The sequence below is a fragment of the Balaenoptera borealis genome (assembly GCF_965194805.1).
Source record: "Balaenoptera borealis genome assembly, chromosome: 15".
In the NCBI taxonomy this organism is placed as follows: Eukaryota; Metazoa; Chordata; class Mammalia; order Artiodactyla; family Balaenopteridae; genus Balaenoptera; species Balaenoptera borealis.
Genome location: NC_138871.1, coordinates 46,095,425 through 46,107,885, shown reverse-complemented (window position 1 = coordinate 46,107,885; position 12,461 = coordinate 46,095,425). Strand labels below are relative to the sequence as shown.

The window sequence follows — 12,461 nt, the reverse complement described above, 5'->3', positions numbered from 1 at the left end:
TGCTGGTTGTATAAAATCATGTTGCATTATGATGTTTTGGAGTATTCCTTCCATAGATTATCCAGACATTTTGGATTTACTGTGTTGTAAGAAAACACCCTGTGTTGATGTCACAGGAAGTTTAGCTGTTCTGACTTACCAGGGGCAGAATTCTGTTAGGTTAAGCTCTTTGTAACTCTGTTGGCTCTGGAGAGACCAAACCTTCATCAGAGAGAATGAGAAATACTGGGGCAGTGAAGAAACTGCTGTCACTTGGACGTCTTCTGCTGTGCAGGCTTTCGGTAAAGAGCATCTCTCGGATGAGAGTAGTAACAACTGTCTGTGATGTTGCAGGAGCAAGCGACAAGACCTCACTCTACTAGTGACACATCCTTAGCAGAGACTTGGCATTGGCAGAGTTTCCTTGGAAGAGTATGTGAGTGGTTATTTTGTCTTGCTGTATGAAAGTATGACTTTACATGTAGAAGTACTATTTTGAGATGGGAGGATTTTACTACTTCTAAACAAACATAGGCATGATGAGGGGAAATTATTCGGTGTGGTTTTTGTTGAGATAATAAGCTTTTCGTTTTAACAGCATATTCTTAGAGAGAATTTTAAAGCCCAACATATATATTTTTTACATGCAGTGATAGGATGCTCCTTTAATTTTGTGGGGCCCCCCACCAACATCTGCATGAAAATCAGGCCTTAATTAATGTTTTGTGAATATCTTTATGGTAGTCCTGGTTTCTTCCTTTGAGACTTTTGGGAATGTAAACCATTCTTCCATAAGGAAAGGGCTAATACCCCTGCTGGAAAAGCGATTTCTCTAGGTCTGTGGAGGTGAGTAAAACCTCTCCTGGAGTTCTCTTGGAAGTTTTCAGTCTTTGCTGTTTCTCAAAGCACCTTTTCTTTGCAAAAGACCTAGTTTAGTACTCTTGATTTTTTTCTGATAACAAGCGTCCTGTATCCAAGTTTTTATAGTGTAGGAATAACGTCATCAATCTCTACTTTGGGGGAAAATGAAACGGTCTCAATTAGATACTCTCATATTTCTATTTTTAAACATCACCAGAGAAGGCATTTTCATGATGTCTCTTGCTACCATAGTGAGGTGAGGTTCGTGGGCCAGCAACATCAGGATGGGATCACTTACGAAGTGGGAGCTTGTTGTATATGTAAATCCGTAGAGGCTCAGTCCTTTCCAATCAAAATTTGCATTTTAACATGACCCCTAAATGGTCTGTATGGACATTAAATTGAGAAACTGCTCTGCTCCTTCAGCTAAAAGGCTTCCATATCAAAAGGTTCTTACTAGTATCTTACTTTTGTCTTTTGCTGAAGTATCAGCACATTTTTTCCCCTTGCATCACTAAGAAATTGATGCATGTGTTGTAAGTTATTTAATACAGAAATATTTAATTTAAAGTTCTTCTGTAATCTTCAGGTGGAAGAGCTCTATTTACTATGTTTATTTAGATTAATCAATTTTTTAGGTTCTTTTCTAAAACACCTCTAATGTTGAAAAAACAAACTCCCCACCCCCCCCTAGAAGAAGGCATTAGTTTTGAGATAGCAGAACTGGAGTCCAGGAAGCTAAACCCCTGACCATAGGGTCCCCTCTACTGCCTCTGCTCTCCTCTGGCATCTTGTTCTCTGTCATCAGCTATTTTTCCTGGTGTATTCAATATCCTGACCTTCTGGTTCATTTTTTTCCCTTAAAGTTGTTTTTTATTAAGTGATTTGTATATACAAAATAATGTTCATAAAAGATATATTACAGAATCACAAGCCAATGGACACTCAGGCAGCCACCACTTAGTTCAAGAAGAAGAACCTATTATACATTCAGAGTCCCCTGTGTGCCCCTCTGTCATCCCATCTGAAGCAGCCACGGTCCTGAATTTTGTGTTTATCATTCCCTTGCTCTTCTTTATGGGTTATCCTTTTAAAAATTCTTATTTATTTTATATGTTTCAGAACTTTATATAAATGAAATTACACTTTACGTATTTTTCTGACTTGTCCTTTCAGATTAACATATTCCTGAGACTCCTTCATTTTGTTGCTGTAGTTCATTCATTTTCACTGCTGTGTAGTATTTCACCATGGCTTATTTATTCTTTCTACTGTAGATGGAGATTTGGATTGATTTTAGTTTTTTTTTTTTCTTTTGCTATTATGAAAGGACTGCTATGAATGGGTCTCCTACATGTCTCTTATTATGTATGTGGGGATACATGCACATGCACACAAACATATTATTTGTTTTTCTCTCTCTCAGGAATGAAATTTGCTGGCTCATAGGGTATATGCATCATCAACCTTACTAGATAATGCCAAACCTTATTAGATAATGCCAAAGAGATTGTATTGATTATATTCCTATTAGAAGTGTACAGATGTTATAGTTTTTCCACAACCTTGCCAGACTTCAGAATGTTGTCCAGTCATATTTGTGAAATGTTATCTCATTGTGCTTTTTATTTGCAATTTCCCTGATTATTGAGGTTAAGTATATATTTATAGTATTGACCTTTTGGGTTCCCTCTTTTGTTAAGTCCTTGTTTAGTCTTTTGTCTGTATGTCTTTTAGATATTTTTCTTATTGATTGATTTAATGTAGATTGCCTAATAATCCCTTGTGGATTATATGTGTTGCAAAAACTACCTCCCAGTTTGTGTTTTGTTTTGTTTTTTTTTTTAAACTCTTCGTGGTTTATTTTGATGAACAGTCACTCATAATTTCAGTAGAATCATAATCAAGTTTTTGTCCTTTAAGGTCTGTAAGGATGATTATGTTGTTGCAGAAAATTTTCCCTTAGTTTGGAAAGAGCTTGTGTTTTATAGTCAAACAGATCTGGGCTCAAATCCTAATGCTATTGTATACCAGCGATGTGGTCACATCTAGGTCCTTGGGTTAGTTCATTACTCTTGGAATCACGATTTCCTCATCAGTAAAGTTGAAATAATAATACTTCCTCATACAGTTGTGAGATAGCAGTGTACAGTGCTAGGCACATAGTAGGCGTTCAGCTGATAACGGTTCCATTCCTTTCTCTTTGGACTATCCAAGCTATACCAGCCACTGACCCCTCTTGGAGTGCTTTCTCAAAACTACCTTAACATTTTTATGCCAAAAGAGCTATTATTCTTTTATTTTTTTAAATTCTGTGTTACCAATGGAATTTTTATATTTATTAACACAGGCTGTGCAAGACCACTTAGTGGAAACCCTTTGTCAGTTCAGTTTCCTGTTCTTGAAAGTAGTGTGATTATAGTTCTTTTACCAAGAAGCACTTATATGAATGTTATTCCTTTGCTGCTACTCTAAGATTACTTTGCAATATGGTTTTTAATGCAGTAAATAACTATTGGGTACCTTCTGTAGCCAAGGCTTGTCATTGGGTTAGGATGATGGTGGTGTGGGCTGGCTTAAAGGTGAATAAGAATTAGTTCCTGAATCCAAGGACTTTATACTCCTAACGTATAGAATATACTCTCTATATGTACACGGAAGGTAAAGATCTTTTATTGACCAAGTGTGTGACTTCAGCAAGCCATTAATCTTTCTGGTCTCAGATCTAAATTTATCAAATGAAAAACTTAGATGAAATCCTAGTGGGGGTTAAAACCTGGCACATGGGCACCACTCCCTGTGTCCCTGGGAGGCATAGAAAATCAATCAGGGTGCTCTTTCTGCAGAGCTGAGATGGGGCCCCAGGAACACCCTCAATACAGTGTTCGAGTCAGGAACTGCCAACTGATCAGATCTGGCACTTAGGTTTCAAGATCCTGTACACCTAAAATTCTGTGATGGTATTTGAGTAACACAACACTTTGGCAGTTGTTCAAAACACAGTGGAACAGGAAGAAACTAGAAGCAAGGAGACAGGAAAGAGGTGATGGTGAAGGTCCAGAGATTAAGGGAGCAATTGATGGTGGAGGCTGAGAGAATGAGGAGGAGGGGAGAGATGGGAGAAAGGTTGTGAAGACCCAATCCTTTGCTGACAATTTGCAGGGTGACTGGATGGGAGTGGACCTGAGTGGATAAGGAGCTAAAATAAAGGGTTCAGAATCGAATAATGACAAAGAGCATGGTTGTCACCATGATGACAGAAGTAGACAGGTTAAGGGGAAGAGTGGATATCTGGTTGGGAAGAGAATCAGTTTTGTGTTTAAACATGTTGAATTTGAGGTTCTGGCAGAACCCTTCGTGGAGATAATGCTCAAGAAGTTGAAGGAGACAGGTCAGGGCTAGGGTGGCTGAGGAGAGGCTGTTGGATGCAGGAGTCCCGAGCCTTGGGCTCTGGAATTACTCCAACTTGTCACTCCATGCACTGGCTAATTGACCTTCAGCAAGCTGCTTTGACCTCTCTGTGAGCCTCAGTATCTTCATCTGCAAAATGGTGGTATTGACAGTTTCTGTCACAAAGGATTATGAAAGCTAAGTGGGATAATCCAGTGCCATCACAATACGTTTTAATTATCATAAAACGTGGAATTTTTGCTTAGTTTGTCTCACTTTTATGCTTCCTTTCAAATAATTTGATTTATTCAGAAAAGATACATTCCAGTAAACAATACCATCATGCAGATAAATAATGCTAAGTCTATATTAAACTTGTCCTTATGTCTAATTAGTAGGAAAAGCAAACCTGATTAATACTTATTTTTAATAAATAAGAAAACGCTAAAACCCTAGTGCTTAGGGAAAGGATAGGAACATAGTTTGTAAAAGAAGACAGCATAGAAGCCAATAACCATATTCAATTGTTCAAACCCACCAGTAATATGAAATAAGAACTAAAACAATTAGATTAATTTTCCACTTAAATTGGTAGGTAATGCTCTCTGGGATGCTGTGAGATTGGGCCTCTGCATCACGTGTTGGGAGAATATGTGGATTAATACAAACTGAGTGGAAAACAGGGGGTCCTTTATATATAACAGAAAACTTAAATGTTTATGCCGTTTGGGCTGAAATTCCCCTTGTAGTTCTGTAATCTAAAGAAGGAATTAAAAATAAGGACAGGCTTTTAAGCAGGGATTTTCTTAGCAATATTAATAGTGAAAAAGCAAATGTGGCATAGTCAAATAAATTATGGCACAGGCATAGGATAGAATTCAATGTACTGCTTAAAATAACGGTTTGTTAGAGTATTACTGAAAAGGGAAAATGCTAACAGTATAATATTCCGTGGAAATATCTGTATGCAAAGCTGTACAATATGGTATAACTCCAGTTTTGTTATATTAAAGACTGGAAGGAAATACATTAAAATATTAATGGTTTGCTTTGGATGGTGGGTTGATGGGTGATTTCCTTTCTTATATGAAAGGAAATTCCTATGACTTAATGTTTCTCATTTGGAGTTTTGAAATATCTTACAAATAGAGAAGAGTACAGTAAATAATATAATAAACTACCATGAGGATCATTTTTTAAGTAATAAAAAAAGCAATCAACCATTTAGTTTTTAAAAAAGAAATGAAAAAAGTAAGCCTGGCTAATTGTAGATTATTGTTAGGGGATGGTTTAAGAGTCCGAAGGGTTGTCATATCTGTCCTCTGCACTTATCTAGAGCAGTGGGAAAACATCAGCATCTGTAAGTCACCTTCTGAAGGGTGTGGGTGTGAGAGGGGTAGAGCATTCAGATGTAATGGAATGATAGCTAGACACCACTAGTCTGGGTCAGCTTAAAGAGTGGGGAAGACCAGGTTTCTTTATTATTTCCAAACCGCACACTTGTGTGACGAGAGCAGTGGAATTCTGTGACATATTTGTTCTCACTTGTAGAAGCCCAAACACTGCTGCTGGAACTAATTTTGTAACCATTAGGCCACCAGGTTTCATTGGTATTGGTCAGAAATGTAGATAAAATTCCAAGTGAAATACTGTATGCTAACACATATATATGGAATCTAAAAAAAAAAAAAACGTTCTGAAGAACCTAGGGGCAGGACAGGAATAAAGACACAGATGTAGAGAATGGACTTGAGGACACGGAGAGGGGGAAGGGTAAGCTGGGACGAAGTGAGAGAGTGGCATGGACTTATATATACTACCAAATGTAAAATAGATAGCTAGTGGGAAGCAGCCGCATAGCACAGGGAGATCAGCTCGGTGCTTTGTGACCACCTAGAGGGGTGGGATAGGGAGGGTGGGAGGGAGGAAGACGCGAGAGGGAAGAGATATGGTGATATATGTATATGTATAACTGATTCACTTTGTTATACAGCAGAAACTAACACACCATTGTAAAGCAATTATACTCCAATAAAGATGTTAAAAAAAAAATTCTGAGTGAAAATTTTAAAATAAAAATGACTCCAGATTTAGATTACTTCCAATTAATGGTTTCTCAGCATCTCAGGAATATTCAGGCTAAGAGTGGGAGGAATGAATTTTAATGATACTCTTTCTTTTTTCTTATGAAAAGAAATTCTTATATAATGTTATATATGACATTTATGTATGTATATAATGATATCTATTTTATCTGTCTATCACATGAGAAAGAGAGATGTGTGTGATTGAGAAAGCTCCACCATGAAGGGAGACAAAGGGCTATTTTAAGACTTTTTAAGTGGGGAATTTTATAGAGATAGTATTTTGAAGGAAGGTGAATCCCAGGAATGAGTCACTTTGTCCTTAGCTGGTGAGGGAAATGTTTGAGAGGAAATAGTACTTTCTGTTTTATGGTCCACGTCCTCAACTGTATTGGTACTTTGTAAAATGTAGCTTATAAAAATGAACTAATTTACTTTCAGGAATTTTGTATTTTTTCTGCCATGAACTTTAAATGGTTGATTGAGGAGGGGTTCAGGTGAAGTGTGCTTTGAGATATGAAAGTAAGATGTTATAACTTCAAGATTGCTTTAAAATTGGCCCTTGTATATAGGCATCATAATTCCATTCTTAGTGAACTCTAAAGAACCATTTGACATCTCTGCTCTAGGATCCTAGAGTTCCTTGCTGATTCTGATCTTTAACATATAAACTTGAAGCCATTACTTAGGCAGTAAAATCTGTATCAGAATATAACTACGAATTTTTTACTCAACAGATGAAATAGGATGAAATTTAGAATGACATATGAATAGAATTTATTCTTTTGAAATGTATATGTTCAGTGTTTAATTTGTATAATTAAATATGTCTCTGCTTGGTAAGTTCATTAGCCTAACAGTGGTTATCTCTGGGTGATGGGATTGTGGAGTTCTAATTTCATCTCTCCATGTATTCCAAATTTTTTGAAAATACTTACCAATAAACTTTTGATCTTTATTAAAAATATCCTAACACCAGAACAAGCGTCATTTTAGCTGGATAAAAACTAATGAGTGAAATGATTAATCAGCTAAATATACCCTCTGCTGTTCAATTTTTTTCTACCAGGGCTTTCAGAAAGGCAGCATTAATAGTACTGAAGGTGTAAAGAACGCCGAAGTTTTGAAAAGATTTTTTCATTCCTCATTTAAATGTGCAGTTTGTTAGAGCCTTGCCATTTCCGTGGAGTGTGGGAAAAGATGTAGAAACTGGGCCACAGGGGAGCCTGACAGAAGCATCATCCGGGTGGAGACCAGCCTCGAATGGCTACTGCCTTTGGTTCTGGATGAAATTTCTTGTTGTTTCCCTACCCTCTTGGATGGCTGTTTCAGGGATAATTTTTGTCCTGGTGTGTTTGCTTCAAGGCCAAATCTAAATGTTCAAGGGCTACACATTTTTCCAAGTGTTCTTCACCAGCTGTACAGAGTCTTTGGGGTGGGATAATGCATACTTTTATCACGGTCTAGGGCTTTCCCCCCCCCCCCTTTTATCTTATTTAAAGGGGAAGAAAAACCTAGATTCTTCCCTAAGGCAATACTTATTATTTTTCTCTGTGATGTTTAAACATTTTCCATTGTATTTTATAACCTGTAGCGTAGGAGTGCTTTTATAGGGAGAACAATCATCTTAAAAGTTAAAATATTCATTTTCTTCACCTTTTAGAATCCCTGAATTTTTGAGTGTCTGCTACTATATACAGTATGTTAGGTTTTTTCTGAATAGTTTATGTAGAATATATACTTTCAAAAAGGTATAAAATAACATAAAATCATAACAATTTCAAAATTTTCAAAATAATATTTATTACCAAAATAATAAATATTGTAGAGCATATGGAAAATAAAAATGAACACAAAGAAGAAAATTAAAATCACTGACCCCATTCAGTGACCCCAGAGACATGCAGTTATCATTTTGGTGTTTGTCTTTTAAACCTTTTTCCCTCTGTACATATTTGTTCGTCTCATGAATAAGGGTCAGTCCTCAAATCTCAAGCTAAAGATGTAAAGTTTTCACAGTCTGAATAATCCCTTGATGTTTATCACCCTTCCAGTTGGTACATGTAGCATGACAGAACATAATATCTTATTACTACTGGCAATATTTAAAACTGTGGCTTATGGATACTGTCGGTTTCCCTGAGTTGTTTCAGTGGCGGGGTATTAAGGAAAACGGCAAAGATTGAGAGAATCCCAAATTTGCTTATTGTAGATACTTCTCTTCTTTAAAAAAAATTGTTTTATAGTGGAAAAGTACCAGAAATTAAGCTATCATTAGATAATGTGTGCTGTTTGTTTTGAGAGGAATTCCCATCGGAGTTGCATTAATTCCCTGAGAGACATCTCCGTATGCTTCGGACAACATCTGATTTTACTTTTGTCTTCAGATTTCAGAGTTTTTGGAACCAGCTACCCTATAAAGTGTTGCAAATGGAATGGATGTGGTTATTATAATCTTGGTTTTAAATGTAATAAATTTTACTGGGCTGGATTTGGTTGTAATTGTTGAAAGCATACAGTATAGCTCAGCTTTCCTAGGGTATTTGTATCAGCTGAACTCTTTAAAATTCTATCTTCAGATCCGGGATCTATTTCAAGGAGAAAAAGCAATATACATATTTGATTATGCAAACCAGTTTCTTAAGCCATGGGACCTCAGATGGATGGATGTGATGCAGGTGACTTGCTGGCACTTCTTTGTTGCCTTAATTCTAGTATAGTTGGCCTCTTCCTGAAGAAGGTGCTAATAGGGTTTCTTCATGTGCTGAGGAAAAGAGGGAGTGGGAAGAGGGGAGAAATACCTTTTCATTGGAAGAGAAAGAAAGCCCTTGCCAGCAATTTCTGTGAGGTACTTTGTGGTTGTTACTGGTCTCACTTGGGTTAGTTGGCCACAAGGAAAAATGGCAAATGATCTTCTTCCCAGGTTTAAACACTAAGGCCAGTGGTGGCACCTTGCACAGTTTAGAGGGGAAATCTGAGCTGGGCCTGGTGGTGGATGGAGCTGGGCTGGGTGATGGATGGAGCAGGGTTGGGTGATGGAGCTCAGGTACACTCTGGACTTCCTCTCTCCAAATGAGGGATTGTTCAGAAACTCCCAACCTGGTGGGAGTCATTCTCTTTGAGGGTGGCCAAAACCCATCAAGGGAAATGTTTGCTGGTTAATGTGCCTGGGCTGACTGAAGCCTGGAGTAGGGAGGGATCTCATCTTGACCTACAGGCAGCTTCAAACGTTGAGTCTTGGCACCTGGGGAGGCACTGAGCTGAGACAGTGCCCAGTGTCTGGTCCCGGTGCCCCAGGTTAGGGAGTGTAGGAGGCTTGAATGTAGCCTTATCTGGACCTTTGACTGGATGAGCACACCTGTCTCTATTTTAGGAGGCGAGTGGTTAGAGGTATCAGTTGGGTAACTTCTCTGAAAGGGGCCTGGTCCTTCTCACAGCGAGGCTGACAGCTCCGTGCTGCCAGCTGCCCTTAAATACCCGACTTATCTCCTGGGGCGGAGTCGAAGAAGCACCCTGATCCTGGAGCAGAGACATTTGTGTGCCATTTGAGCAGAAGAGAAACCAGTGCACACTTTGTGTTTTATTCTTTAACGTAGGTTTTTTTTGTTTTTTGGGGGGTTTTTTTTTTGGTCTGTTTGTTTGTTTTTAAATCAACACCCACTGCCAGAAGAATTCCTGAATTTCCCTGATAATCAGGATGATTTCTCATTTCGAAAGGCTTGTTTTGCTTTTTAAGTATGAGTTCCTGACATTAAGAACATCAGCTTTCATCCTAGTTCTAAAAATCTTTGATTCAGAAAGGGTGAAAGTTTAATTAGACGGCAGGCTAATTTATTGTCTTGTTCCTGAGGAAGACTGTTCTTGTCTGTCAGTTGAATTTTATATATATTGATATATATAAATATATATACATATATATATATTTCCAGCTCTGAAGAATGATTTTGTTAGGGTATGTTTGCATGAATATTTTATTCTTAATTATAATATATTGTCCTTTGGACTATACCCTTGTTAAAGGAAACTTGTTCACATGAAATAAAAATATCTTTAGTGGGTCATGCTTGAGAACTGCTTCTCAGTCTTCTCAACTTTTGAAGTCAGTAGTTTTTTAATGTAAAGAGTGTATCGATAGCTGGCCCATCACTGGAATGTTGTGCAGCTGTGCAGACCATGAGGAGCAAATGTGCTAATTAAATATATTTTTTTTTAGCAAGAATGGAATGTAACAGCATGTGGTTAACCATTCCAGTTTGTTTTTGAAGAGGACTTTTTTTTTTTGGCCAAATACTAACAATTAGAGAGTACATTGACTTAGAGGATGTAATGTTATGTTAAATCGTTCTTTTCACGGAAGTAATGGGACTCATTAAATCCTGAGTTTATCCTTTAAAATACACCCTGATTAATAATCTGCCTCAAAATGTAGGCAGTGGCTGCATGACTAGGGTCTAGCATCTGTAGTCGGGATTTGATCTTGTTTTTTTCCCTCTGTATCAGTTCTCCTTCCTTGGTTGGTGAGTATTCAGCCTTTCTCTGGGCACTGACACACAGCATTTCCTCCCAGCTTGAACAGTATTCCGATACTTGTTTTGGGGACCCATGTGAATTGGATCATTTGGATTAAGCTGCATCCACACAGATGGTGCTCTGATTTTTTTTTTTTTTTAGTCAGACATTGTTCAAAGTGAACGGATGGGAATAAATGGCAGGTTGGTTGTGTAATGTGGCAACATCTTACTTAGTGTGTCTTTAGAGATAAGTGGGGTGAGATTCCAGCAAGGCTGTGCATAAAAAATTAGAATGTGTTGGAGAACTGCCAAGAGATTGGGAGCAAGCTGTGTGACAAGCACCGATGCAGCTTTGTCCTGCCTTAAAATAGCTACAGTTTAACAAAATATCTTGAAACTTGTCATTTCACTTGAGCAAAGAATTGGAATAGAGGTGGTGGCTTTCCTCTTTAGCAAGGTTTATTTTTATTTATTTATCTTTTTGTTCCAGTAATCTTAAATCTTGTGACTATATGGAGGAAAACACTTCTGTGTAACATCAAATCTTGCATGGTTTTACCTGGACTAATGAGTAATGCGTTCTGCCAGACTTCACGTGGAGGTTCCCCTGCCCTACCTACTCCACTCACTGCAAAATATGCAGTCTTTGTGGTTTGAATGAAAATTGGGGCCCTGAAGGTTTAAAAAAAAAGTCCTATATTTTATATATCTGACTGTCATTTGTATATGAATTATTGATGGTTGGATGCCAAAACATTGTAGAAGCAGAATAAAAGGCATTTGGTTAACTGTCATGCAAAATCTTGTTTTTTTCTTCGCTTACTCACTTTTTGACTTCGTGTCATTGGCCATTTGTCTGCAGTACTTGATTCTTGTGTGTAATTGATTTACTTCCTGACTGTGGTCTTTCAAAATTGTTTTTAATTGCAAGGCTTGTTTTTTTAAATCAGCATGGTAGAAACAAGGTGGGGGGGCGGGGCTGTGCAGTCTTTAGGAGGAGTCCCGTGCGGGGCGCTGGGAGCCTGATGGGGACATGAACAGGCCGGTGGGGGTGGTGGGTTGGGTGGCTGGGTGGAGGCGGGGGCTGCCTGTGGGGATAATCCAAAGAACCTGTTAGTTTGGGTTCTGTGAAGGTGAAATCTTTAAAAATGCAGTATTTGGATTACTGAGTGGAACTAAAATAAGAACAGAGGATTTAGATGTTAACTGTAACAGGAAAACAGTGAGTGAACTTTATCTTAAAGCGCTTATATACAAACCAAGTTCCTAGTAAGAATTTTCTGAAAGTTGGTATTAACAGATGTCTTAATTATCCTCTAAAGTCTGTTAGAAGTTTGGACTTGGACTAATTGCAATAATTTTAAGCTTTTTAGAGTGCCCCGCAAATGGCTTTGTTTCTTTTATTTTGCTGTCTGCATATCTATAATATTTTGAATTTTGCTTTGCCACTTTTCGTATCTTACATGTATTTCAGAGGGCTTCTCCTTGTATGGAAACATTATTTCTGGCTCTATGTAAGTACCTTATACAGAGATTTATAGTATCTAATTATTAGGTCTTTGGTCAGTAAAGTTAAGGTTGCTTTTCTAGGTGTGTTTTCAGAATCTGTAAAAAACATTTTGTTTTTTTTACAACA

General features: G+C 37.7%; 1 protein-coding gene across 4 annotated transcripts in view; it reads left to right on the top strand.

The window, feature by feature from the left end:
* Window positions 1-12,461, top strand: part of SPTBN1 (spectrin beta, non-erythrocytic 1) — a 195,803-nt gene that overhangs the window by 2,695 nt on the left and 180,647 nt on the right. Inside the window, exon 2 of one of the 4 annotated variants that reach the window (XM_082357919.1) lies at window positions 334-415. The exons of the other annotated variants lie outside the window; for them this stretch is intronic. The gene's annotated coding sequence lies outside the window, so the exon portion shown is untranslated. The remainder of the gene's footprint in view (window positions 1-333; window positions 416-12,461) is intronic. 4 annotated transcript variants of the gene reach the window in all.